Source organism: Schistocerca nitens, chromosome 3 (assembly GCF_023898315.1).
Source record: "Schistocerca nitens isolate TAMUIC-IGC-003100 chromosome 3, iqSchNite1.1, whole genome shotgun sequence".
In the NCBI taxonomy this organism is placed as follows: Eukaryota; Metazoa; Arthropoda; class Insecta; order Orthoptera; family Acrididae; genus Schistocerca; species Schistocerca nitens.
Genome location: NC_064616.1, coordinates 284,647,757 through 284,675,008, shown reverse-complemented (window position 1 = coordinate 284,675,008; position 27,252 = coordinate 284,647,757). Strand labels below are relative to the sequence as shown.

The window sequence follows — 27,252 nt, the reverse complement described above, 5'->3', positions numbered from 1 at the left end:
CGACGGGAATTCGTGCCCCCCTCCTCTCGGGTACGAATCCAATGTCGTGTCACTGTTCGACAGGTGACTATGTTCGTCCTTACGGTGTTCACAGACTGTCGCTAAAGGTTCGTTCAACGGTTAAGACGTCCACCGCTTCTACTCACCGCTCTGTTCTCAATTTGTTGTAGCTAATGGAGGGATGATAGGGGGCGAGAAGTGCTTCGCGAAAGTGGTACGCACCCAAGCCGACGAGGTCCTGCCCGCCCATCCGATCTCGGGTGGGTGAGTCTCGTGTTGCAACTTACATTCTGCGTTTAAAAATGTACTCACAAGCGACGATCCACCGTACCAATGTTTGACTGGTGTACAAAACTACAATGTTCACGCGTGTACAATCTTTGAAAATTTGAAGGTAGCAGCGATTAAACACGAGGAGAGAAACGTTATTTGCAACTTATACAGGAGCGGAGGAGAGTGAGGTAGGCTTGTAGCCTATCCCCAACACTAGTGAGCATATACACAACCGGGAAAAAACCTCAAAACAAAACAAAAAAATTAATGAAGAGTAATGACATTTCGGGAATACATTTGTCTACGTAACATATTTAAGTGTGTAAAGATGCAAGATCACATGTCAATGTGAGCACGAGATAAGCCTTTGCAAATGTGAAATGCTAGTACATTAATAACCGGTGTAACTGCCATAGTTTTGAATGCCAAGCATGCTAACATTCATGCATTGTGTTGTAAAGGTGTCGGATGTCAGTTTGTGGGATGGTTGCATTTGGTCGGTTAATATAGGGACGGTTAATGCTGGCTGTGACTGACGCTGGAGTTGTGGTCCGATGATGTCCTATATGTGCTCGACTGGAGACACACGGTGATCGAGCATGTACTGGTAGGCAATGATGACTCCTGTTGGTACAGCTATCTTTGAATGTCCGAGCATCATCATATTTGAAGCAAGTTCCATACGATGGCTACTGCCATAAGAGTCAAGACAGACTTACTTAGCCGCGCTGGATCAGCCGAGCGATCTGAGGCGCTGCAGTCATGGTCGGTGCGGCTGGTCCCGGCGGAGGTTCGAGTGTCCCTCGGGCGTGTGTGTGTGTGTGTGTGTGTGTGTGTGTGTGTGTGTGTGTGTGTGTGTGTGTGTGTGTGTGTGTGTGTGTCCTTAGGGTAATTTAGGTTAAGTAGTCTGTAAGCTTAGGGACTGATGACCTTAGCAGGTAAGTCCCATAAGATTTCACACAAATTTGAACATTTTTTTTTAAGGCTTACTTAAACGTGTAGCATCTGTGGTTTATAACTATCAAAGAAAGCCACTAACCGACGCATGCAATCACATAACAGCCAACAAGATGTTTGGCCCATCTCGAAGAATCGTCCTCAAAGAATAGGATATTTGACTGTTTTCTGGAAACTGACTTAAATTATTGTCATTTCATGCCACTGGAATTTTCCCTTGAATTTCAGTATTCTTTTATAAAAATGGAGATGAAATTAAAATAATTTGAAAGCCCGCTAAAACGTTCTATTCCGAGTCATGTGGTGCCTGTGACGTCACTGGCTAGCTCGCTGCTCCTGCTGACATCATGCTAATTTACAGTGATGTCTTGTTTTGGAACGCACGTTTCGCAAAATGGATTACAGATGCTGTGCCATACAATACTGTACAAATAAATCCATAAAAACTCCTAAAAAGTTGTTTTCGAGTGTTCCAGATAATGATAATATGCGTAAAATGTGCTTAGAAATGCAACCATGGTCAACTTAAAATACGCTGTCGTGTGGAGACCAATAACTAAATACAGCAAATGAGGCACTTTAACCGACGTAAGATATATCGGGCATTAGCACCACTACAATTCAGAATTGTCTTAAGGCCCCGAAACACGGACTGCAAATAACACAACTGAGAGGTTAAAAGGAGAAAACAACCACAACAACACTAACACATCAACAGACTTCGTCTCCAGCTGGATACCACAGCAACAGCCCTGCTAAACAACTTCGAAAACCAGTACCCCCCCCCCCCCCCCCCAGATAAACCCAATCTGGAAACCCACTGAAGCACAGACAATTACTCAAACTTAGAGGCAAAGCAATAAATATGAACACCAACGCCTACTAGATAAATACGGTGAACTAAACATACTCAGTTCTGGATGCGCTTTCATATAACCGAGTGCGGTGTCACCCTATTACTATTTACTAACACGCAATTTAAGGAAATACCTGCAACCAAAGCCAATCTACTTGAACGGATGCTTATACGGGAATGGAACCCTTTCCTAATGAATATTACTTACACCGACGGACCTGTACATTGTAAAAATGTCAACGATGTATCATCAGCACACCAGACTTAAAGTACCTACTCGTATTCCCTCAACAACACCTAACACAGGCAGAAACACACATCAACGAACTTGCAAACATCGACGGCCGGAAGATAATCGAGGTGACCAACGACCTGTAACTACCCACTTCTTCAAAGAACCAAAAACACAAAATATTTAAAAAAAACGTAACCACTAGTCGCATCTCTTCAAGACAGCAACGCGTCGATGGCCCACCGCACACACCACCACGGAGGCTCCTTCCGCAACGGTTTGATGCAGCCGCTCCTATAATCAACACTGTAGCCCATCACGGCCGAAGACGAAACAAATGCTCGCAGGAAGTAACCTAGGGCACAATGAATTTCAATAAAAGTAAAACAAAGGTACTGGAATGCCGTCCAATGAAATCAGGTGATGCTGATAGAATTACATTAGGAAATGACACACTTCAAGTAGTAGATGAGTTTTGTTACTTGGGAAGCAAAATAACTGATGATGGCCGAAATAGGGAGAATATAAAACGCAAACTGATAACAGCAAAGAAAGCATTTCTAATAAAGAGGAATTTCTTAAAATATAATATAAATTTTACTGTTAGGAAGTCTTTTTTTCAAGATATTTATCGTGAGTGTAGCCTTGCACAGAAGTGAAAAGTGAACGATAAGCGGTTTCGACAAGAAAAGAATGATTAAGATGGGGAAATTGAATATGTAGTGAGAAGTTACAGAATCGAAAAAAAAGGAATTTACAATTCGACTAAAAGAAGGGATAACTTGATAGGGCACATCCTGAGACATCAAGGATTAGTTAACTAGGTGATGGAAGCAAGTGGGTGGGTGGGGGGGGGGGGGGGAGGTAAAAATTGAGAACGGAGGTCTATGTATGCAAACAGTATGCAGACTCAAATGAATGTAGGCTGCAGTAGTTATTCAAATATGCAAGGCTTACGCAAGATAGACGAGCATGGACAGCTACATCAAACGAGTCTCCGGATTTAAGACGACGACGACACCTCAAAGTGAACAAGATACCAAGCTGAGACGGAATTCCTGTTTCATTTCACGAGAGCGATTCAAATGAAAACCTTAATTATTTATTATTATGAAACTGAGGTAGAGCCTATTACCGAAAAATTATGGATCTAGCATTTTTGACGTTATTTCCACGAGGCGTAATGCACACATTCCACCGTTTCAGATATGCAGGGATACCGCGAAGAATTCTTTTGGTTGTGCAAGCAGATACTCGTGCAATACGATCTCCCCCCCCCCGTCTTCTTTGTTCCTAAATGCTTGCCTCCCAGCGTTTCTCTGAGCTGCCCAAACACTCGGGGCGAGGTCTGGGAAGTAGGGTGGGTATTCGAGTAATTTAAATTTCATGTCCTGTATTGTTGCTACTATTGAACGAGCAATATCTTCTTGTTGCAACAAAACTCCTGCACCCAGAAGTCACCGTCGTTTACTTCTGATTGCAGGGCGAAGGTAATTTCGTAGCACATTTGAGTATGAATTACTCTTTACTATTAATCGCATTTTGTATGTAATGCGCCAAAATCACCCATTTTGCATCCCAAAAGAGGGCGAGCATAACTTTTGCCATCAGATGCTCGAGTGCGGGATTTTTTTTTTTTTTTTTTTGGACTTACAGAAAATCGTTCCCATCAAGCCACCTCGCTTTATTTACACAAGTCTTCCACATGGTAGATGCACGTAAACGGATGGACTCTGTCTTCCTAGACTTCCAAAAGGCGCTCGACATTATACCATATCGTCAACTAATAAACAAAATGATGTCGCACGGAGTGTCTTGATTAATACGGGATTGGCTCAATGTTTTCTCTCTCTCTCTCTCTCTCTCTCTCTCTCTCTCTCTCCCTCTCCCTAACAGAATGCACTGCGTTATGCTGGACGGCAAACGTTCACCAGAAACGAAAGTAACATGGGCTCCGCCCCGAGGACTCGTAACAGGTCTCCATGTTCGCAATATACAAGGACGATTTATTAGACAGTGTGAGCAACACTACCAGACTGTTCGCTGACGATGCCACTGTCTGTATGAAAGTATCTTTGATGGACGGTAGCCAGAAAATGCACAAAGACTTGGACAACATTTTCAATTGGTATGACTTACAGCAATTATTTCTGAATGTCGATAAGCGCAAAAAAAGCTCTACAATAAAAGTGAAACATTCTGACAATATCTGATTACAATACTAGTGGCGAACATCTGGGACACGTCAAATCATATACATGTACTAGGTGTTTCGCTACTACAGGTTCGAACGAAATGGGTCTGTAGACAACAACGATCCTAAAAAATAAGGTTTGGAAACCTACGGTTCCTCCGATACGACGCAGTATATGAACATCTCATGACAAAGAGTCCCCGATGATCCGAAGTGGTTCAAATGGCTCTGAGCACTATGCGACTTAACTTCTGAGGTCATCAGTCGCCTAGAACTTAGAACTAATTAAACCTAACTAACATCACACACATCCATGCCCGAGGCAGGATTCGAACCTGCGACCGTAGCGGTAGCTCGGTTCCAGACTGTAGCGCCTAGAACCGCACGGCCACTCCGGCCGGCGACCCGATGATCCGAAGTGTAGATATGTACGAGGGCGCGCTGAAAAGTAATGCCTCCGAATTGTTTATGTGAACTTTCTTAAAGTTTTTAAATAAAGCAAATGTTATTAATATTCTACATTTTTATTGTTCGTGTCTTTCTCAGCACAGTCGCACTGGCGATGAACACATTTCTCCCAACGAAAGAAAGTTTGTTGATGTTTGGCTTTGTTGAAGCAGCCACGACCTCGCCTGTGCTCACACCGCTTCATCGCTATCAAAGTGAAGTCCAAAAGTGTGTTAAGTTTTGAAAACAGAAGAAAATAAAAAATGGTTGAAATGGCTCTGAGCACTATGGGACTTAACGTCTGTGGTCATCAATCCCCTAGAACTTAGAACTACTTAAACCTAACTAACCTAAGGACATCACACACACACACACACACACACACACACACACACACACACACACACACACATGCCCGAGGCAGGATTCGAACCTGCGACCGTAGCAGTCGCGCGGTTCCGGACTGAGCGCCTAGAACCGCTAGACCACCGCGGCCGGCAGAAGAAAATCGGATGGCGCCAAGTTAGGACTGTATGGAGCATGTTCGAGGACAACGAACCCCAGGCGTCGGATTGTTGCTTATGTCGCAGCGTCATGCTGAAGAAGAGGGTGTTCCATGTGTGGACGAATTCTTCGAATTCGAAACTGTATTACAGCACGATGTTTGTAGCGCACCGACAAGTTACGTTACACACCGTCACGTTACACGCTACAATTCGGAGCCGTCTGGCGGCACAGGGCTGCAAATATGTAGACATGAAAAATAAAGATGTAGAATGTCAATAACGTTTGTTTTATTTAAAAAGGTTTACGAATTTTCACATTAAAAATTCGGAGGCATCAGTTTTCAGCACGCCTTCGTGTTTCAGGATAAACACGTTACAAGCGTCCCACATGCCCACCGTTCAGGTGAAGGTAGGTTTTAGCACGCCTTCTCATCGATGCCTATTTACGTTCAAAAATCCCATACATGTTATGAATGCACTGCAACCATCCACAATGTGTTCCCGGAGTTCATGTATACCATCAACAGGGCTGGAATCTACCAAAGCTTTTAAATAATCCTACACAAAGAAATTCAACAGGTTTAAGTCGGGGGATGTGGGAAGCGACCCACGTTCGATTCACTTGGTGTCATAGATTCATGCTACGTTTACGTGTGCCGGTGCAACATCATGCATTTACCACACATGCATTCACTCACCAAAAGGAACGTCATCCAAAAAGCGTTTAGCTTGTGTTGCAGGAAACGAAAGTATTCACGACTAGTAAATCGGCCAAGCAGGAAATGTGGCCGTATCGGGGAAACCGTTGGTTTCCAGACCTATGTTTGTTAGTATTACAGTGTGGTAACAAAAGTCATGGAATACCTCCTAATATCGTATCGAACCTCATTTTGACCGGTGTAGTGCAGAAAGTCGACGCGGTATGGACTCAATAAGTCGTTGGAAATCCCCTGCAGAAATACTGAAAACTGCAGAAAACCTCTAAAGCCGTCCATAACAGCAGAAGTGTTGGCGACGCAGGATTTTGTGCACGAACTGGCCTCTCGAATATGCCCGATAAAAGTTCGATGGGATTCATGTCGAGCAACCTGGGACGCCAAAACATTCACTCAAACTGTTCAAAATGTTCGTCAAACCTATCGCAAAAAACTGTGGTCCAGTGACACGCCGCATTGTCATCCACAAACATGGCTGCAAATGGTCTCCAAGTAGCCGGACATAAGCATTTCCGGTCAGTGATAGGTTCTGTTGGACTAGAGGACCCAGTCCATTCCATATAAACATAGACCACACCATTATGCAGCCACTACCAGCTTGCAGAGGGCTTTGTTGACAACTTGGGTCCGTGGCTTCGTGGGGCCTGATTCACAATCAAACCATACCATCAGCTTTTGAAAACGGGATCCATCTGACCAGGCCACGGTTTTCCAGCGTCTAGGGTCCGACAGATATGGTCACGAGCCCAGGTGAGACAATGACGTCCTGTTAGCAAAGGCACTCGCTCCGGTCGTCTGCTGCCACACTCCAATAACGCCAAATTTCGCTGCACTGTCCTAACGCATACGTTCGTCGTGCGTCCGACATTGATTTCTGCGGCTATTTCACATTGTGCTGTTTGTCTGTTAGCACCGACAACTCTACGCAAACGCCGCTCCTCTCTGTCGTTAAGCGAAGGCCGTCGTCGGCCACTGCGTTGTCCATGGTGTGAGGTGATATCTGAAATTTGGTAATTCGGCACACTCTTGATCTCGGGATTCTGAATTCCCCAACTATTTCCGAAATGGGCCCCATACATTTAGCTCCAACTACCATTCCGCGTTCAAAGTTTGTTAATTCCCGTCGTGCGGCCATAATCACGTCGGAAACCTTTTCACATGTGTCAATCATCTGTGTACAAATGACAGTTCCACCAATGCACTGCCATTTTATACCTTGTGAACGCGGTACTACAGACGTCTTTATATCTGCATATCGCCATCCCATGACTTGTCATCTGAGTGTATTTGGTTTGTTTCATTGTTCTCTACTCACTTCTGTCGTTTGTACCTGTAATACTCAAACATAATATATACGAGTAATACTAACAAGGGAACCTCCCCATCGCACCCCCCTCAGATTTAGTTATAAATTGACACAGTGGATAGGCCTTGAAAAACTGAACACAGATCAATCGAGAAAACAGGAAGAAGTTGTGTGGAACTATGAAAAAATAAGCAAAATATACAAACTGAGTAGTCCAAGTGTAAGATATGCAACTTCAAGATGTATATAAGCTGAGGAGCGCCGTGGTCATGTGGTTAGAGTGAGTAACTGCGGAACGAGAGGTCCTTGGTTCGAGTCCTCCCTCGAGTAAAAATTTTACTTACTTTGTTTTCGCAAAGTTACGGTCTGTCCGTTCATTCATTGACGTCTCTGTTCACTGTAATAAGTTTAGTGTCTGTGTTTTGCGACCGCACCGCAAAATCGTGCGATTAGTAGACGAAATGACGTGCCTCTCCAATAGGAACCGAAAACATTTGATCGCAAATTCATAGGTCAACCGATTCCTCCACAGGAAAACACGTCTGAAATATTCTATACGACACTGGTGACGGCATGTGCGTCACATTACAGGAATATGTTGTCGACCACCTAACTTGCGCACTTGGCGAATGGGTAAAAAGATTCTTCTACCTCGCCCGATTTAGGTTTTCTTGTGGATGTGATAATCACTCCCAAAAAAGTGACATAAGAGTTTGTCACATAAACGGCAACAAATGAATGCAAGTTTCACAGTCGCACAGTTTTCCCTGTGCTCTGTCAAAACATACGTTTTTAACGTTTTCAAGTTTTTCCGTGTGTAGACCGTCAAATCCTGCATGTGTCCAAGCAAATCTGAACATTTCCTGGAATTCTGGAGAGCGAAGTTGATCATGTCTGAGTGCATGAACTTTGATAATTGTCTGAAAATAAAAAATTAAAACTTTTCACTCGGAGGAGGATTGAACCAGGGACCTTCAGTTCCGTAGCTGCTTACGGTAACCACGGGACCACGGTGCTCCTCGGTGTACACGTACCTTGATGTGGCTTATCATTCACACGGACTACTCAGTTTGCATATTTTGCTTATTTTTTTCATAGTTCCATACAACTTCTTTCTGTTTTCTCGATTGATCTGTGTTCAGTTTTTCATGGCCTATCCCTGTGCCAACTTATAACTAAATCTGAGGGGGGTGCGATGGGGAGGTTCCCTTGTAAGAAACGAACACGTAAGATCAGTAGTAGAGAAGTCTAATACAAGCCATGGATTTGTTGCAAGGGCTCTTTGAAAGCGTTGTGCACCTGTAAGGGAAATTGGAATATTGCTCCTATGTTTGGAGTCCCTGTGAAGTACGCATGGTAGCAGAAATCGAACGAATTCAGAGACGCATTGCTAGGATCATGACCAGTTTGTGTAGCCCATACGAAACTGTAACTGAGGCGCTCAGGGAACTTAATTGATCGTCTTTGGGAAAAAGAATGGCGACGTTGTAGTCACGAAACACTGTTGGGTAAATGTAGAAAGCCAATATTTGAGGTAGAGTGTGCGACGATTATACTACCACCAACGTGAGAGAGATTATACAGCAAATAGCTGTTCTCTCATTTTACGCGAATGTAATACATCGCTAATATTGATACAAAATACTCTCTGCCAAGGTCTGCAAATTGGGCTGCAGAGAATATATACAGGGTGATTTCGCTAAATGGGACAAACTGCAGGGCACGATTCCTGAGACGGTAAGGAGTAAAAATGTAAATGTGTTTCACACTTAACGGTAGGGATAAGAAACTTTTGGCAGCGTAGGTTTGAATGACTGACAGCATATATGAGAACACACCAACCATGTGGGAATGTTCTTCCTGTATTAGTGTTTTAGGTCCACACTAAAGAGGGCAGTGAGCTGGAGCATTCACGTAGCAGCCACATTACTCTCGGTACTACCAGAGGCATGTCTTCCAGCAGGGAAGGCAGCGTCACCCGCAACAAGTCCAGATATGCCTTGTCTGTGAGGCATTGTGGAAGGATGGGTGACCCCACGAGGCGGTCGCCAATAATCACTGCCCACACACTGAGGCTGCTGCACGGGTTCTGGCGGGACGCTGTCACCGCACCATGGGGATTCTCCATAGCCCACAGGTGAAGTTAGCCTCATCTGTTAACAGGATGTATAAAAGATATCCCAGTACCATGGTGGTCTGTGCGACGAACCAGAGATAAAACCGCAGCTGCGAGTCATGTCCGTAGGTAATAATGCCTGCACGCGTTGTAAATGATACGGATAGTGGTAGCCGTCGTGTACAATATTTCACACGATCTTCTGGCTTACCCCATGCTGCGGGCCACCTGCCGTGTGCTGATACACGGGTCACTGTCAAAGAACTTCTATCTCCACTTTAAGTGGGTGTACCTCCCTTGCAACGCACTTGCAGCCATATGTCCGTACGACCTTTTTGATCCTTGTCCTCTCTGGGGCCCTTTCCTGCAGTTTGTCTTCATTTAGCAAAATCGTCCTGCACGGGTACAGAAGTAGGACACTCAGAAGTTTCGTCCATGGGCTACAATGCGGACTGGTCACGCGGACGGAGCTTTCAGCTGTTTATATAGCTCCCCTGTGACACACTCGTAATTTAAATGTCGACGATTTCGCCTCGTTGGGTTCTATCTACAAGTAAGTTGTGAATCCATTCAAAAAACTAGTCCGATATCCATTACCTGGAGGCCCCTATATACGGTCCACTGGATCCAACAGACCAACAGCTAGCCGAGATGCACAACTTTTTTGTTGCGGAATCCATCTTGATTCGAAACTGGAATAGGGTATAAAAGGTAATAACAGAATAGTCAAATGACGACAGTGTTACATTTAGATAATTCTACATGAAAGATTCCCAGGAATGGGAACATAATCGAAAATAAGCAAATCCTGACTTTTCACTGTATACTTTTTTTTCCAGAATCTAAGGAATGTTTCAGCACAGAACATTGAGTTTACCAGTGTCTCGTAATAGCTGCATCATTTTACGAACACAAAGGCGTTCATTAATGCTCATAAATGTGATCGTCCAAATCAACGACGTGTCCTAAAACCTACATACGTTCAGATCATACACAACTTTTAGTGACGACACTTCCCACACTCAGCATCGTAATTACAGGTCCCAGAACCATAATACCATGATGTGTTTAGTTTGAATGCGACTTCACTCTTGCAAAAAAGCATACGTGAGGCAGAGGAAATGCCTGCTTAAGTTTAATTTATTAGTCCCCCTCACTTCTTTTGTATAAGAGCAAGGACTAAAGTCTTATGTGGTCTATCTTAGGCATATGTGGTACTTGAATACAAACAAAATGGCTATCTACGAGCAGAATGCTACAACGATCAGACATCACTGCTTAAGAAAATAAGCTTTTGCCACAAAGAAAGGAAAAAAAGAAAGCGAGACATGAACCGTGGTGCCAAGAAAGTGTGTATAAAATAATAATAAACAATATTAAAAAGGATAACACTTTCTAAAGTTCTGCAAAATTAAATTTATTTGACCACGAAGCGGCTTTCGGCTTCTCATGCCATCTTCAGCTGACAAGTGACTGTCGCAAACATAGATAAACATGGTGTGCGACTTACACAGATATTATTTCTACAGACGATACAAAAATGGCAAGTTGTTTACACAGAAAAATATTACAGTTATTACATTAACTAAAATGGGAGTTAACAAAGATTTTATGTACAGATACATACAACAACTGACGAGAAATAAAATGAATTTACAGTCAGAATCTAGTATTTGTAACGAACACTTAATTTAACAATACTAGATTCTAACTGTAAATTCATTTTATTTCTCATCAATTGTTATATGTATCTCTACACAAAAACGTTCTATACCCCTTTTTTAGTTAAAGTAATTAATGTAATATTTTCCTATGTAAAGAATTAGTCATTTCTGTATCTTCTGTACCAATATTATCTATGTAAGTCGCATATCATGTTTATCTGTATTTTCGACAGTCAGTTGTCACCTGAAGATGGCCTGGTAAGCCGAAAGCCGGTTCGTGAGCAAATAAATATAATTTTACAGAACATTGGGAAGTGGTAACATTTTAATATTATTATCATGTTCTGTCAAAAACCGATGGAAAGTTCTGTTAACGTTGTAATAAGAAACATTTTATATTCTTGTGTACGTCTTTGTCAGCCTCTGGAATCACAATAATAGCCCTGAACCAGTCTCATTTTCATCAAGTATATTCCAATCCTCCGAGAGACAATTGGCTGTTTAATAACTCTTCAGAAGCGTTTAGTACCGAGTCTTAAGTGCTTACAAACTGCCCTCTCGCTTTCAGATTCTTGAAATGTTTGATCTCGTTTGTAAGTTAGCGTTCAAGATGCTATCGACAAGCATATCACACGAGAACACTAACCTACTGAGGCCCTATCATTCGGCAGGAATTACTAGCGGAATCCACGAACAACCGCAGCAGGATGGGTGTGATTCAATCCTCGGTGCTTTCAAATACTACCGTACTTTTGTTTTCCACATTCTTTACCAGCCAAAATTCTTCAGAGCTGTCACTGAGGGGTGTTGGGATGGAGGAAGGGAGCTCCAAAGGACTATGGACAAAAATGCGATATATATGGTGCATACAACATACTGCAACAAAATGTTGCTTGTGAATTGAAAAACTGTGTGTAAGGTGGCCCTCTAGCCGGAGGCAGGTGGTTCAAATGGTTCTGAGCACTATGGGACTCAACTGCTGAGGTCATTAGTCCCGTAGAACTTAGAACTAGTTAAACGTAACTAACCTAAGGACATCACAAACATCCATGCCCGAGGCAGGATTCGAACCTGCAACCGTAGCGGTCTTGCGGTTCCAGACTGCAGCGCCTTTAACCGCACGGCCACTTCGGCCGGCGGAGGCAGGTGGTTCCAATCCTGTCAGATGAAGTCTTTTTCATCCCTAACATGTATACCAAATACCTGGTTTACATTCCAAATCTTTCCGTAATCTCTCGTAAAGGGAGAGCATGGCATACTACTTATGGTGAGCCATCGGCCGTATGGGTGCGTTAGGCGCGGTGGTTCCCTTGATGCTCCGTGCCATTATCAGATTTCACACACTCCCTTCGTCTCATTTCACACTCGTGCTCAACAGGGACATCATACTATACTCTCACAGTACTCAACACAGTCAGTCATATGACGCACGAATGACTATGTATACGTACTAAGGCAGTCGAACGAATTGATGTTACCTGATACCTTGTAGGAGTGGTGTTTTAACATAACAAGCGGTAAAGTTTACGGTTGGTTGATTCGAGGGAGGGGGGCAAACAGCGAGGTAATCGGTGCCACTGGATTAAGGGAAGGATGGGGAAGGAAGCCGAACGTGCCCTTTCAACGGAAGCATCCCGGCATTTGCCTGAAGCGATTTAGGGAAATCACGGGAAACCTACATTAGCATGACTGGACGCGGATTTGAACTGTCGTCCTCCTGAATGCGGGTAAAGTTTACGCCACTCATTATAACGTTACTAGGAATGAACACTAGCTCAAATCAGACGATGGTGTGCAAAGAATATTCGTATCCTCTCCGAAAGAACCCCATCTGCACTTTCTTCAAATAACGAAGAGATTTTTCGACGATGTAAATGTTGGTCGAACAAATTTCCATTAAAGGACCAGTATTGTTTTAGGGTTATACCATCTCATTCGATAAAGAAACACACACGCAGTACCGAATCGAACCTATAGAAGGAATTAGTGTTACAGAAGTTCAGGAGCAAACGAAGATTCTTTAAAGATATGCGTGGAAGTGCGGACGGTAACGAATCAATATCACACCGCAGGTTGATCTTCTGTTTAGCGCACCTGCTTGTGGGCATATCTAAAGAAGAGTACGACTCATATGGTGAACTAAAACGATGGAGGAGCTGGGTGAACACTTGAGAGAGACAAAACGTCGAGTTGTGGAACGCAAATTGCGCCTTCAGGCATTGTACTGAAATTAGTAAAATAGAGGACAATATTCAATGGTGATCCAAAAACATGCGTGTTCAAATACGTATCAATATTTACATAGTATTAAAATTACTTTTGTGCCAACGAAGACTTCACGGGTACGTGACATTTTCATGCGTATGTTACACACTGTGCCCCTCTGCAGCCATGCCACGGGAAACGGAGCCCGAGAACCAACGGACAGTAACGAGGATTACCGAGGCCAACAAACAACGAAGATTACAATAATTAAATGTACTTCCGCCTTTCCTTATGAGACTCCACAGCCGATTATTTACAAAGCACAATCTCAGAGCGATTTGTAACAAAACGACTCAGTACAATTACTTCCGCCATCAAAAAGTCCAACTCATCCCGGAGTCTCTCGTAATTAGCGATTTTCCAGGCAAGTCGCCAATTTCGTAATAGGAAAGTGATCTCGGCAAGGAAGGCAATCGAACGTAGCATTTCAGAATTTTTTTGCTCTCTCGTATATCGGTTATACTGATATATTTGACACTCTGTAAAAGAAATATTATGGCAGTTGCGGCAGGGATCCCAACGGCCGAAAACAATATAAGTAGAAAAAGAACACATCTAATGGACAAAGATTCTATAAAAGGGCGGTCGAATTCATTTCAACAAAGCGGCTCAATTTCTAAAAAGCAAATATAAACACAGAACAGTATATAACGAATTGATTTATATGTAAGAAAGTTCCTGCTGCTGAGGTGCTTTTTACGCTGTTGTACATTTTAGTCTTTCGTGTTTCAACGTAAACAAATGCTAGTCGTGTACATAGGTTGTGGGATGTGAACTACGATTGTGTGCATTAAGGCTCGTATTAATTCTCCATATTTCATATAATTCTGCACGTACGGCGATCAAAACATATATTAATTCATAGGTTTTTACATTATAATACAATAGTTATCCTTGGATCCAACGGAATGTAGATTCTGGGCTGTGTAAAGAAGTTAAATACTTACATTTCTTTAAATGCAGTACTTGAAATGTTATATCATTACTAAAGGCTACTGTATTACAGCGCCAATTCTAATTTTAAAATAGCCCAAAACTTTAAATTTGTGTGTTTCTGCAAAGATATTCTTCAACAGTCTAGGAGTTGCCCAACAGAAAGTTCTTTAGTTAAGTATTAAACTCAGCCACATTAACCACCAGACATTCAATATACATCTAAAACTTTTCTGTACCAATGTTAAGAGTTCATGAAGTTTTTATAGAGACTGTTTTTTATGCTAGTGTTCTATTGTTTAAACTTTTTTGAGAAAGGCAAATATTGGGAATGACAAAAGACATTGATAATAACTGCACGGGGATCATTGGCTGAGTGCATGAATTTCACCAGGATGCCACTTCGGTGACTTGTGCGTGTATAACCTACACCAGTGATCAAACCTAGGAAAGGGGACCTACAACTTAACAGTGAATCCGAACCATGTGTCATTCCTGGTGACTTTTCACATCATTGTGAAGTGACGGCTAGATTAAAGGCATACTGAAAACTTCCATGGTCCAGCCGGGATTCGATCGTGTGACGTCTCGGTTTTCAGCCACACACTTCACTGCTAGACCACCAGGCAGACACAAAGGAAATTAATACATACCAACTTCTTAGATGATGTGTCTGGAGGAGTTCTAAAAATAGCATCAGCTTATATATGAATACATGTGTCCACTCCAGTACGTATTTTTCATTTAGTGGCGTGGATGATACTCAGATGTTTAACATTAAAAATGAAAACACTGCCACAAAAGTGTGCAATATTGTTTACACAGAACTGCCATGAACTTCAATTCTGTGGTGTATGTGGCTTTTGTTTAACTACAGTATTTAAAATATGACAACAAAAGTACTTTTGGAAATCCGTAGATACAGAAGGTTGCTTCTGGAATGAAACTGTATGGGTGGAAAGGGAAAGAACTCCTGTACATTTTGTGCTTAGTGACTTTTTTTGTTACAACTAAATATTATCAAACTAGAAATATACTAGTCAAGGGAAATATGGCAGTACAGATTATCTATGAAATTGTCTACAGTCCTCATGCACAGAAGATTCAGTGTTTTAACATCCAGTAGATGTTGAGGGCATTATAAAATGAACAAAGATCCAGACTGCAAAAAGATGCAGAAATAACTAGCTTTGGTCTTGTTTAAGGGGAGATCCTATGAATTTTAAAAATCGGTGAGCAACCTAAATCAGAAAGATATCTGAGTCGTTCTTCTCATGACCAGGAGTCCAATATCTTAAATACAGTTCCACCTCTCCCAGTAATTATCGTAGAACAGAAGTTGGAGAAACAGGGTGTATGTAAAGACCTCTGCTGAAGACAGTAGAATAATTTGACATGAACAACAAAGCATAAAAACATTTCAGTTTCTTTCAGCATAATGTTGGGTTAAAAATCTGCACAACTAATTATTTCTTCTGACAGTCACTTTTATTTCTGGAAGGACCTAAATAAGTATTTTTGTCAGTCACTCTTCACATTGCAGTCAAGTAACACCAGAGGTGAAGAAACATTAAAAATTGGGCTTAGACAAAGAAGAACCTCTCACTGACATGCATATTCAAAGAATCTCTACAGAATATAAGATAAATTAGTGCAACCTCCGAGGTGAGGGAATTCTAAGAGGCTGTATCTTGGCTGCAAGAAAATTATATTTTATCAAGACTGCTATCATTCAAAGCAGCTAATACATTATTTCTCTAATACAAAAATTAAAAAAACTGACACTAATATTCTTATTACTGTAGAATTCAGCCTATTCACTGAATCTTGTCTTCCTTGATTGCAACATACCAAGTACTCTTCTGCTAGTGAAAACAGTGGAGTAATTTGATAACTAAAAGTTACTCTGAAAAGGAAGGAAGGAAAGTTTCATGGCTCCTAATTCTGTGAAGTCCAGCACATCCTCATGCCAAAAAATGCATGTGGTAGACCAACAGCCTTTTACCAAGTCACAGGAGGGAGAGCTAATACTCTGTGATGTAGTCTCAATCAAGTTAAAGATTAAATAAAAGAAAATACATAAAATGATCATGGTTCAATTTGTTCTATTTTCCTTTGCATCTGCCTCACTCAGCCAATTCAAGTAACTTTTTTGGAACTGGCTATTCTAGACTCCCATATTTTTCTCAAGTACAGTCTATTCTACCACTTTATATCAAACACTAAATCCGAGGTTCAAAGAAAATAGATCATAATTAAATTTGGACAAAACTAAGTACAAATAATTCAGTAACCGTTGCCTAACACTACAAAAATACCTTACTCAAACAATGTAATGCAAGAAGCAGAAAATGTTACTTTTTTGTGTAATACACAGATCACATCTTAACAGAAAACCCACCCCCTAGAATGGTATAAGTGTACTGACTTAGTTCAGCTATGTTTGCAGTACACAATTCCTGTGTAACTTAAAAATGAAGAAACTAGTTTATTCTGCCGATTTCAATGCACTACTGTGTTAGAGAATCATATTTTGGGGGAACTCATCTTACAGGAAAAGTATTTTTAGAACACAGAAGTGTGTTATAAGAATTATATCTGGTGTTAAGTCTAGATGAAGGCTTCAAGGGGTTAATATTGGTACACAAGGCAGCCAGATACATGAGGACACACAAATCTAACAAAGTCTATAAATGTTTGTTAGGTAATGTGGTAGAGTTTAAGACTGAATTAAAGAACTTGCTATAGTGCAACTCCTACCACAGTGAACAGTAGTTTCACATGAGCTCTTAAAATTAATCTTTTATGTTATTTTTAGAATCACTGAAATACAATAATCTTTCATAATGTTCAGCTGCTTCATTATACTGCACTTAAGCAAAATGCTCATCTTTGACTACTTTTCATATCCTAGACATACCACACAACTAATTTAATGTAATTCAAACAAATGTCTATCATTGTTCATTTATTCATTTGTACTCTTGGTGTCAATATTATCTGCCTCATGTTTAAAACAAACAGAAAAATAGTATCAGCTCTGCTGAATATATCACACATATTTTGTACTTAATATTATTAAACAGAGAACGCAACAGAAAAAAAGGTCTAGAAATAATACTATTAATTTGGAAGCAGAAATTCTTGGGAAACTAGGTGGAAATCACATTTCACTCTCTACTGACGAGACTATGCTACACAACAATGATCAAATTACAACTACACTGTTTACAAAAATTAATCATTACTTCCAATGAGAAACTCCTAGCACTTCGTTAAAGTACAAGACAGACAATATATTAAGCCATAAATTTACGTCTGTTGGTGAACATGCACCATTATATCCTGTTTTCTTTGTGTGTTCAAAACTCTATAGCTGTTAGATACATGTGAATGTACTCTGAATTGTCAACAGCGCACCCTATGACTGTGGCACCAAAAATCTGCTCTGTATAATCAGTTAAGCTTTGAATGAAGATTAATGCTTAATCCTTTGTACAACAGTCAAATATTAATCGCCACAAAGAGAGGTCAAACATTTTCTATGCAGCATGCCTTGCAGTCAACTAATATTTCTCAAACGACATCATTTTCACAAACAGCAACCAATATGTTATTTATCAACACCAGATTTTTTTTTATAAACCTATCATCATCAGTCAAATGTGGATATTTAGAATTAACAGAATTTTCATACATATGCCACAGTACAAGTACTTCTCAACTGTCTTACATTTGGGAAAAAAAACTGTCTATCACATATTCAGCAATTCACACAACAGAAGATGTAAGCTAAAAACAAATGACAACATGCACCAATCAGTATACTTCACAACAAACTATATGTAAACATAGTCAATTCTGCATATTTTGATGTCTTATAGTTCAAAATATTTTTATTCTCAAACAGGTCCCCATGCTAATAGATAAAATATTGTTCCAATTCTATGTTTAGGTCATTATCAACCCTTCTTCACATGTTATCCTTGTAATAAATATGTGAAGGAGACTATTTTGGACACTGCAATTCAAGCTATGCTGTATGTATGTCACCACAGTACATTGTGAAATATAATACACTGCATGTCATTGCCGTAAGTAGCTGCAAGAATAGCTTTACAACCTCTGTACACTGCAAGATGCATGTAGAAGGTTAAATCATAACAAGTAAGCTGCAGCATGTGTGCTGTTATCAATATAGGGCATAAATCATTCCACTTTTCCAGTTTTGAAAAAGAACACATAGCAGAGATATGGGAAACAAAATATTTGTGTACAGTTTGTACAGGAAGTTCCATATAAACAGAAGAATTTCTAGTGTTTCTATGATTCCGCTTAAACTCCTTCTAGGTCGTTGTCTTATTACTGAATTTGATATCAACAGTGTCTGAATGAACGTATATATCAGTACTAATTAGTCTTTCTCCATACGAAATGCTTGAGCTATTCAATGGAAAGAAATAAACTAGTTATCCTATACTAATGACATAAACAACGGGCAACGGGAAACAACCCATTAGTAATGCATTGTATTCCCTTTGTTGAACTCTCTTTCCAAAGCTTCACGTATTCAAGAACACTTATACAACAGATACATAACATTTATTAACAGTGGGTTAGTACACAAATAGTTTGACAACTTTTAACTGCCTATAATCCGGCTACGAGCAGGCTACTCTAACACACGTGTGAGTGCAGGGACGCCAACCACGCCAACAAATTATCATATTTTTACCACATTCGTGTATATTTTAGAATAACAACTACAGGTAAGGGCCCCAGTATATATCTGTCGTTTACGTGAAGCTTCCCTCTTCCTTGTCAGAAAATCAACACAGGTTTACTTACTTTTTCCTCAGCAATCTCGTACGAATGTTCGTTTACTGACATTCTCCTAACCTCTTGAATTTCGAAAACACATCCATGAATCCTACCGATGCACTAGTATTTGGCGAAACAATTGAAATATTCGCCCACTAATTACTTTTCAGAAGCCATTATAGTACACTGAACGCGAAAACAAACGATAAACGATAATTTTCCCATTATTTCTTACATCTATCACGAGATACCGCCACATACAAATGCCACTACAGTTCTGGCAGCTTTTACCCCGCGCGTTTTCAAACTGAGAGAAATTTACCACTTAAGCGAATTTTTAGTCTACGATGTGAACAAAGAGCAGTTTACTCGTAGGTGAACAGTTTTAGTTTCTGCTACGTAACTTTCTCAGTTTGCTACGTAACGGGCAAAATTGGCCTTTTTGCAAAAGAAAATCTCATATTTTCTCAAGCGGCAACGTAACTGTGTGGCAGACATGGTAACTTTCTTGAATTATTATAATCGGTCAGTTAATTTCACCACACGTTTACTAGTTTTGAACACATTAGTAGGTTAAAATTCTGTGATAAGAAAAAATGGAACGACACTATTCCCGAAAGCCACAAAATATAAGGCGAGATACTGTTCCGGAAACATTAACAAGTGGAAAAATTACTGCAATAAACTGTAAAATAGATGTCAACTCTTCATAAATAACAATAGAGGGCAAAGTGATACGACAACATTACATATCATAATCCTTGCGAATTTTCAAGAGCTAAATAGTTTTCTTAGTTGAATATTATCTCGGTGTTGGGCACAATGCGATATTTTTGAAGTTTTGTTTCAATAGGCAAAGTCGGGATTATTCACATTGCGTTCTCCATTAGTCAATTACATTGTTTTCCAACTTACACTCTATGTGTTCCATTACGGCAAGTGCACAGTTTCAAATGCATGAATCATTTTCTAGATTTTTTTTTTTTTTTACTAATTGGATATGAATCCCACGAAAAATTAGACAAAGAAGGACGTCTATTCAAAAAGAACACAGCATTTTCAAACTGTCTGATACTTTTAATGTATGCACATTTGTCTATTTCATTTTTGTTATAATATTATTACTGTAGATTTGCTGTAATGTAAACTGCTGTAATCAGATTTGTCGGTTCAATGAATAATCTTCTTGTGCTTTCCTCATCTTCTGATGACAGACATACATGATCTATGACAGCGAAAGATGTATGGTGCAGGTTTTCTTGCTGTTCACTGCACATAAACAGCATTAAAAACACCAAAGACAAGGTGTCTCAGGATTTGGAATTCCAAAACTTTTTTCCCATTACTAGTGCCCTACACCTTTTCTTGGGTATATTTTTTCTGCATCACAGCTATCTGTGATAAATTCATCTACTATAGCTATCGCAGACGACTACTTATAGCATTTTTACATTACAACACTAACTCTTGAAGAAATAGCAGCGCAGCATTTCGTCCGTTGCGATACGGGTTTCCGCGTAAGCAGCTACCGACTGCAAGAGCCATCTACTCGTCGGACTAGGAACTTCTTTTTACGACCAACTCCCACTAAGGAACTTCCCCGCACTATATTTGACACCATCGTGGAGTCCAAGATTAAGCATATCGGTACTGCATTATTTTCTTAACGAAGATTAGTGTTAAAATGAGTACACTTTCTGTGATGCGGAATCTGCAGTTAATTTGTTGCAGTTACTGCGGTCTTCAGTCCGAAGACTGGTTTGCAGGAGCTCGCCATGCTGGTTTATCCCGTGCAAGCCTCTTCATCGCTTCATAACTACTGCAACCTACGTATATTTGAGCCTGCTTACTGTAAACAAACCATGGGCTCTCTCTCCATTACCTGTCTCCCGCACGCCTCCTTTCATCATCGAATTGACGATTCCTTGATGAACCATTTAGTGCCCACTGACGGACGAGACAGGAACTGAAGCTGAAGGAAGCAAATCAGAAATGCTGAACTACGTTCGCAAATGTTTCAAAGGAAAATCCAGGGATGATGCCCCAATTTTAATTCTCGTACCACTGCAAAGATGAGTGATATTTGTAGATATTAGTGTCAGTAGTGCTCAGAAACATCCGAAATCGCTACAAATCAACAAAGCTGCAGGGATCAGTAGAATCTCTGTCAGATTCTATACCGAATTTGCGGCGAAGTTCGCACCTATTTTAAACATTATCTACCGTAGATCATTCGAATAAAAATTGTACCTAGTAGCTGGAAGAACGTACAGGTCATACCCGTCTACATGAACGGCAGCAGAAGTAGGGCCGGCGCCAGGGTATTCGGACCCCCGGTAAGATTTCTTAGCCCGTTCCCCTTATTGCTTTTATTTTAAGCTTTGGTTTCTTGGATAAAGACAGAAAATTTCAAAGCAAAGACAAAAACAACGCCCTTTTTTAAGAAACTTTTTTAATGCTCGCAATTTACGTACATTGAATACGTCACAGATTTCTACTTTCTTTCCAGTTTTTTAAGATGCGAACTCTTCTACATTGAAGAGCCAAAAAACTGGTACACCTGCCTGATATCATGTAGCGCCCCCGCAAGCACTGAGAAGTGCTGCAACACGACGTGATATGGACTCGACTAATGTCTGAAGTAGTGCTGGAAGGAATTGACACCATTAATCCTTCACAGCTGTCCATAAATCCGTAAGAGTGGAGGGGGTGGAGATCTCTTGCGTACAGCACGTTGTAAGGCATCCCATATGAGCTCAATGATGTTCATATCTGGGGAGTTTGGTGGTCAACGGAAGTGTTTAAACTCAGAACGGTGTTCCTAAAGCCACTCTGAAGCAATCCTGGACGTGTGGGGTGTCGGTGTCGCATTGTCCTGCTGGAATTGCCCAAGTCCGTCGGAATGCACAATAGCACTGAATGGATGCAGGTGATCAGACAGGATGCTTACGCATGTGTCAGAGTCGTATTTAGACGTATCATGCGTCCCATACCACTCCAACTGCACACGATCCACACCATTACAGAGCCCCCACCAGTTTGAACAGTCCCCTGCTGACTTGCAGGTTCCATGGATTCATGAGGTTTCCTCCATACCTGTACACGTCCATCCGCTCGATATAATTTGAAACGAGACTCGACCGACCAGGCAACATGTTTCCAATCATCAACAGTTCAATGTCGGTGTTAACGGGCCCAGGCATGGCGTAAGGCTTTGTGTCGTGCTGTCATCAAGGGTACACAAGTGAGTCTTCTGCTCCGAAAGCCCATATCGATGATGTTTCGTTGAATGGTTCGCTGGCTGACACTTGTTGATGGCCCAGCATTGCAATCTGCAGCAATTTGGTGAAGGGTTGCACTTCTGTCACGTTGAACGATTCTCTTCAGTCGTCGTTGGTCCCGTTCTTGCAGAATCTTTTTCCGGCCTCAGCGTCGTCGGAGATTTGATGTTTTACCGGATTCCTGATATTCACGGTACACCCGTGAAATGGTCGTATGAGAAAATCCCCACTTCATCGCTACCTCGGAGATGCTGTGTCCCATCGCTCGTGCGCCGACTATAAAACAACGTTCAGACTCACTTAAATCTTGATAACTTGCCAATTGTAGCAGCAGTCACCGATCTAACAACTGCGGCAAACACTTGTTGTCTTATATAGGCGCTGCCGACCGCAGCGCCGTGTTCTGCCTGTTTACATATCTCTGTATTTGAATACCCTTACCTGTATCAGTTTCTTTGGACCTTCAGCGTATAATACCGGTGTAATGTAACGAACGGGTTAACTCTGACTTTCTTGCAATAATAGCTAATCCATCAAGCCGCGCGGGGTAGCCGCGTGGTCTTAGGCGCCTAGCCACGGTTCGCGTGGCTCCCCCCGTCGGAGGTTCGAGTCCTTCCTCGGGCATGGGTGTGTGTGTTGTCCTTAGCGTAAGTTGGTTTAAGTTAGATTAATTAGTGTGTAAGCTTAGGGACCGATGAAGTCAGCAGTTTGGTCCCATAGAACTTACCACAAATTTTTAAAGAATAATAAAATAATAATCCATCAATCCGCTCTCACCTTATTGTATTAACCACATGAAAACAGTAGGCAAGCAAAACAGAACAATGCTTGCTTTTCTTTTCCCCAAACAAGCCCCATTTTTTTAAAAGATACGCTCAAATACACCTAAATGGAAAGGCTGATTACTTTTTCGGTCCCGTAGCAGTCTTTTTGGTTTTTGCTCAAGTCCGCGCCTAATAGTTTCTTCTACCTCTGAACTGGTAAGCGCTTTTTTCCACTCCACAGACCTATACTGGAATGTAAAAATGTCTCATTCTTTGTCGATCTAGCCGTTAAAACATGTTCAGTTTCCGGAACGATTCCGTCACTGTTGCTGTCGCTTCCTCCAATACTAATACGTTCTTTTTTTTTTTTTTTTTTGCGTGCACTGCTCCTCAACGCAAATTGCTCCCATTCTGTCGTCTCTCTCTTAATCGATGTGGTCCCATCTCTGCACCGCCGATGCAGCCTACACTTCGAAACAACATCTTTCTTGTATCTCAACATCTGGAAAATTAAAAAAAAAATGGCACTAATTTTTGTACGAGAGGGTCGTTCTAAAGTACCTACACCACAAAAACTGCTATCAGTTATAAATGGAACTCTCTAACTAGTACGTACCTTGTCTCTGATAACCCTGATTCTGGTCACCATCAATTAAGAAAACCTCAAGGTCACCTTCGCGTCCTTCTGGCTCCCCCGCCACTGCTAGTTTAGCGACTGGCGCAAAGTGTAAAAATGTCTGTCCCTTTTCGCAACATTGTCTTTTTCAGCCTTACTTTGACGAAGCACTCATTCTTTTCGCCACTCGGGCCATTCCTTTCCACTACACTGGTGGAAATCAGTATAGAGGCATGGAGCAAAATTAACATTGCCGGTTGGAATAGTTCTGCAGAATGTATATGCAACAGTATGAAATCCAGCATACCGACAAATGCAATCAAATGGTATCGCGTTTGATGTCAGTAATACAATACACAGTATAACAAGACATCAACGATACAGGTGGTAGAGGGTGGAAGGCGGTCTGCTCTGTGCGGTGTTAGTGCGTGCGTATGTGCCTTTACTGCAGACAAGAAACAGACACTATTAGTGACAGTGAATGTTGTGCACATAAATCACTATTGTGACAATGCAATACAGAAGACAGTTATCATGTGATGAAAAGTCCGCCCCCGGCAGTTGAGTGGTGCCAGCACGGTAACTCAGCGTGTTCGGTCAGAGGGTTAGCTGCCCTCTGTAATAAAAAAACTCAGTTAGCGGATCATCGACGAAATGAAAACGGATGTCTTGCGACATCCGCCCCGAGCAGATAAAACGAACAAAATGAGATTAATAATTTTAAAAAAAGTGGTCGGCGCGACGGACTGTCAATCCTAAGGGCCCGGGTTCGATTCCCGGCTGGGTCGGAGATTTTCTCCACTCAGGGACTGGGTGTTGTGTCGTCCTAATCATCATTTCATCCCCATCGACGCGCAAGTCGCCGAAGAGGCGTCAAATCGAAAGACTTGCATCAGGCGAGCGGTCTACCCGACGGGAGGCCCTCGTCACACGCCATTATTATTATGTGATGAAAAAGCAAAAATTGGTACGAATTTGAGAATGGGATAAAGTGATCTTCAGTAATTTAGATGGTCTAGAAGGATTTCAGTATGATTGCCATGCTCTGAGAACAGAGCAGCAGGTAAGAATGAAGAGAAACTTTGTTAGCGGAAGTGTTATGATTCAGATAGCCTTCTGTGCCAAATGTAAATGACGCATTGCTTAGCTGAACACTAGAATGAACTCTATGTACACTGCCGGCCGGAATGGCCGAGCGGTTCTAGGCGCTACAGTCTGGAACCGTGCGACCGCTACTGTCGCAGGTTCGAATCCTGCCTCGGGCATGGATGTGTGTAATGCCCTTAGATTAGTTAGGTTTAAGTAGTTCTGAGTTCTAGGGGACTGATGACCACAGCAATTAAGTCCCATAATGCTCAGAGCCATTTGAACCATTTTCTGTGTACGCTGAGATCCTAGAAACACAATTGATTAGAATGTACGAGGAGACGAAAGTCTATTGTTTCAACAAGATAATGTATATGTCTATAGTTGTGCTAGAACCAAAGAGTGGTTTGAATATAAGGATATCGATGAGTTGCCCTGGCCTGCTCGTAGCCCAGATTTGAACCGCGTGTAAACCTTTTGTAGAATCCAGAATGAGATTTTCACTCTGCAGCGGAGTGTGCGCTGATATGAAACTTCCTGGCAGATTAAAACTGTGTGCCCGACCGAGACTCGAACTCGGGACCTTTGCCTTTCGCGGGCAAGTGCTCTACCATCTGAGCCACCGAAGCACGACTCACGCCAGGTCTCACAGCTTTACTTCTGCCAGTATCTCGTCTCCTACCTTCCAAACTTTACAGAAGTTCTCCTGCGAACCTTTTGTAGAATGCTTGCAAGGCGTGTTTATCGCAATGGAAGGCAATTTGATGCCGCATGTGAGCTGAAAAGAGCGATACGAAAAGAACAGACGACAAATTCACTGCAAGAACTAAAAATCCTAACAAAGTCAGTGCCAAAGAGAATTAATGAGGCCGTGCAATTCTAGGCGCTACAGTCTGGAACCGAGCGACCGCTACGGTCGCAGATTCGAATCCTGCCTCGGGCATGGATGTGTGTGATGTCCTTAGGTTAGTTAGGTTTAATTAGTTCTAAGTTCTAGGCGACTGATGACCTCAGCAGTTAAGTCGCATAGTGCTCAGAGCCATTTGAACCAAGAATTGGCTCTGAGCACTATGGGACTCAACTTCTGAGGTCATTAGTCCCCTAGAACTTAGAACTAGTTAAACCTAACTAACCTAAGGACATCACAAACATCCATGCCCGAGGCAGGATTCGAACCTGCGACCGTAGCGGTCTTGCGGTTCCAGACTGCAGCGCCTTTAACCGCACGGCCACTTCGGCCGGCTGAACCAAGAATTAATAAGGTAGTTAGCAAGAAGGAAGATTGGACAAAGTACTAACACAATGCGATATCACAACAGGACAGTAAATGCCTCTATATCACTCCTTCCAGGATATGCTAACGCCTTACTTTCTTACTCGTGTTATGAAATAAACTTTGTAATTCCGTCATGATTGTTCATGTCTACTTTCATAGTAAATTGGATACATGTATGCTTCAGACATGGTACTATTACTTTCGTGGAACCCTGTCTTTATAATGATTTCCACAACTGTATAACAAAACTCTTAAAACTGTGTTATACAACGATACAAAAACAACTTAAAATTGTGATGCGACGGTACACAAAAGTAACTTCCTACACAACCATAAAAGAACAATAGCGAGCAGCAGGCTATTCAGCTCGACTGACCTCTCAACAGTACAACGACAAGCCACAGTACAAAACAAAACAGAACAATACAAACTTTTGCATGTCCATACTCGCGCGAATTCGATGCTTTAATCTCGGCCCGTCAAAACTTGCCTTCGATTTTTGGCCCGAACAGCAGCTCATAGCAGAGGCTGACGTGCAGCTCGGCCTGCCGCCGGCCTTTTCAAGTAAACAAAAGTGAAAACGTAAACATTTTTAAAATGGCCGAAACGTAAACATTTCTGTCTACAATGTCGTCCTAGTGCTTTAAAAGGCGAAAATCGTTTCGAAATGACGAGAAGAAGGAAATAACAAATTTAAAACTTCTAGACGTTAATTAAACTTCTTATGTATTTAACACTTTTATCCGGAGGGTAAATTAAAAGCTACGCAGCACAAAAATCCTTTTAAGACACTTCATTCTTTTGCTAATGAATATGCTGTAAAGAATTACATTAATAACAAATGAAAGTAATAAAAAGTTTTAAACTTGTCGAAATGTTCGCCGCAGCTCAGATAGTATGCGGAACCAGAACTTAACATACTCGTACATACAGGATGACAATT

At 41.5% G+C, this 27,252-nt stretch overlaps 1 protein-coding gene across 1 annotated transcript in view; it reads right to left on the bottom strand.

Annotated features, from left to right (window-relative positions):
- Window positions 1-19,453, bottom strand: part of LOC126249181 (uncharacterized) — a 511,658-nt gene extending 492,205 nt beyond the window's left edge. The window contains exon 1 of the mRNA XM_049950836.1: window positions 19,314-19,453. The gene's annotated coding sequence lies outside the window, so the exon portion shown is untranslated. The remainder of the gene's footprint in view (window positions 1-19,313) is intronic.
- Window positions 19,454-27,252: the final 7,799 nt, after the last annotated feature.